A 2,538-nucleotide genomic window follows, 5' to 3' on the forward strand; every position below is an offset into this window, starting at 1 on the left:
AAAAAAAAAAAAAAAAAAAAAAGTTTAATGAATCTCCTGCTATTATTTAGGTTGGTTTCACATACTTAAACTAATGGAATAAAACCCCTTGTATCATTCATGTCTGTGAATGAACGTTCTATTCTAATTAGTAAGATTTTTGGAGTTAGAAACACAGTAACTCACTCAATTACCTAAACATGTAGCATAAAATCAGGCAGAAAAGACTTCCTCTTATTGGTCTGCTTTCCTAGAATTAACCACGTGCTTTGTGCACATTAATACATGACTTCTATTGGCAGCTGCTCTACTCCTGGTCTACAGAGAGCTGACGGTGCATCCAGATGTGGCCCCTGAACAATCCCTGCTGCCCAGCAGCCCTGACACCACGGGGCCCACACCCCGTCTCCATCCACGTCTGGGGAGAGCCCTTCCCAGGACCAGGCCCAGTGCAGCCTCTTCCCAGGCTCATGTCACTGGGTCACCAGACATGGAATCTAAGCAAGGTAAGGGACTGAGGGAAGGCATGGGTGAGTGCCAGCAAACCTGTCAGGCAGGACCCTTCAGACTCAGAGAAGATTCCCAACTCCAAGGCCCAGCATTTCTGAAAGGAAGGAGACAGAACAATCCACCGAGAATATCATCTCACCTGAGGAAGAGCCATCCCTGACTCCTTTGCTTTCCTCTTCCTCTTCCAGGGCTCTTCCTCACATATCAAGAGTCATTAGAAGTCAATCCTGAGGCCAGACGCGGTGGCTCACGCCTGTAATCCTAGCACTTTGGGAGGCCAAGGTGGGCAGATCACAAGGTCAAGAGATCGAGACCATGGTGAAACCCTGTCTCTAAAAAAATAAAAATAAAAAATAAAAAAGCCAATCCTGAATGTTATAAATATGCTTGTTGCTCAGAATCAACACACCCCCTCCCTGTAACACAACGACACATATAAAGGAGACCTCACCCTGAGGAAATATGGTCCCCTTGTCTGCCCACTGCACCAGGGATGACACACTCCTACAAGAAAACTAAGTGAATTTTTGAATCCTTTCTTCAGAAACTACTCCCCTCCTGGAGAAGCCCAACACACACACTGCATCAGTGGGAAGCTGGGCTGGAATGAGATCCCCTTCAGGGCACAGACCCAGCCTTCACCAAAGCCCAGGCAGAGGCTGGGTACAGTAGCTCGCGCCTGTCATCCCAGCACTGTGGGTGGCCAAGGCGGGTGGATCGCTTGAGCTCAGGAGTCCGAGACCAGCCTGGGCACCATAATAAAACCCTGTCTCCACCAACAACAAGAAAACGTAGCCAGGCGTGGTGCACGTCTGTGTCTGTGGTCCTTTTTCTTTTTTTCCTTCAATTCTATGTTCAACAGCCAAAAGCCTGGACATCTCACATTTTAGTCCTGCCTTCCAGTAACAGCTACTTAGAAGGCTGAGGTAGGAGGATGGGGCAGAGATTGCGGTGAGCCAAGATTGCACCACTGCACTCCAGCCTTGGTGACAAGAGTGAGGCAAGAAAGCAAAGAAAGCAAGAAAGAAAGGAGGCTGAGATGGGCGGACCATGAGATAAGGAGTTGGAGACCAGTCTGGCCAACAGAGTGAAACCCTGTCTCTACTATAAATACAAAAATTAGCCGGGTTTGGTGGCGGGCACCTGTAGTACTAACTATTTGGGAGGCTGAGGCAGGAGAATCACTTGAACCTGGGAGGTGGAGGCTGCCAAGACCATGCCATTGCAGTCCAGCCTGGATGACAGAGTGAGACTCCATCTCAAAAACAAACAAGTAAACAAACAAACGAAAAAGGAATACTTTAAACCCACAAAACTTTGTCAGTGGGGCCCTGGAGATGCTCACCCTGGAGCCTACTCCCACCTTGTGGAGTGCTCTCTTGCTTCAGTAAATCCCTACTTTCCTTTGTTCTTTTGTTACTCTGTGTGTGTGTGTGTGTGTGTGTGTGTGACTGAAGCAGAGTCTTGCTCTATCACCCAGGGTAAAGTACAGTGGCACGATCTCAGCTCACTGCAACCTCCACTCCCAGGTTCAAGCAGTTCTCATGCCTCAGCCTCCCGAGAAACTGAGATTACAGGCACGCGCCACCACACTCAGCTAATTTTTGTATTTTTAGTAGAGGCCAGGTTTCGCCATGTTGGCTAGGATGGTCTCGAACTCCTTACCTCAGGTTATCCACCAGCCTTGGACTCCCAAAGTGCTGGGATTACAAAAACCTGGACATCTCACATTCTAGTCCTGCCTCCCAGTAACAAGAGGGAGAAAATGGGTTAACAAACCTGCTTCCAGAAAGAGCACATTCTCCAGGGATTGGAACTGGGGAGAAGCAGGGCTCAGAATGAGGAAAAAGGAGGTCAGGCGCTCAAAGAGATTCAGAAATTTGGCATGAAAAAGATGGGAACTCCAGGTCTATGCATTGATATTGGGCTCAACAAAGCTGTCTAGCCAAAGGAACAAGGAATCTCCCATACCATGTTTGTGTGCAGTTGGCCAGAAAATGTAATGAGGATAAAATTCACCCAATAAACTCTTTTTTTTTTTTTTTTTTT

The 2,538-nt window shown here is 47.6% G+C and overlaps 1 protein-coding gene and 1 pseudogene across 4 annotated transcripts in view; one reads left to right on the plus strand and one right to left on the minus strand.

The window, feature by feature from the left end:
* The window catches only part of LOC119469431 (zinc finger protein 160-like), a 609,418-nt gene that overhangs the window by 202,064 nt on the left and 404,816 nt on the right, over positions 1 to 2,538 (plus strand). The gene's annotated exons all lie outside the window — the stretch shown is intronic.
* LOC108295645 overlaps positions 1 to 2,538 on the minus strand; it is a 24,409-nt pseudogene that overhangs the window by 12,829 nt on the left and 9,042 nt on the right. Inside the window, exon 2 of the transcript XR_005198226.1 lies at positions 629 to 716. The product of XR_005198226.1 is annotated as a zinc finger protein 888-like (transcript). The remainder of the gene's footprint in view (positions 1 to 628; positions 717 to 2,538) is intronic.

This window comes from Cebus imitator, unplaced genomic scaffold (assembly GCF_001604975.1).
Source record: "Cebus imitator isolate Cc_AM_T3 unplaced genomic scaffold, Cebus_imitator-1.0 Scaffold654, whole genome shotgun sequence".
Taxonomy (NCBI): domain Eukaryota; kingdom Metazoa; phylum Chordata; class Mammalia; order Primates; family Cebidae; genus Cebus; species Cebus imitator.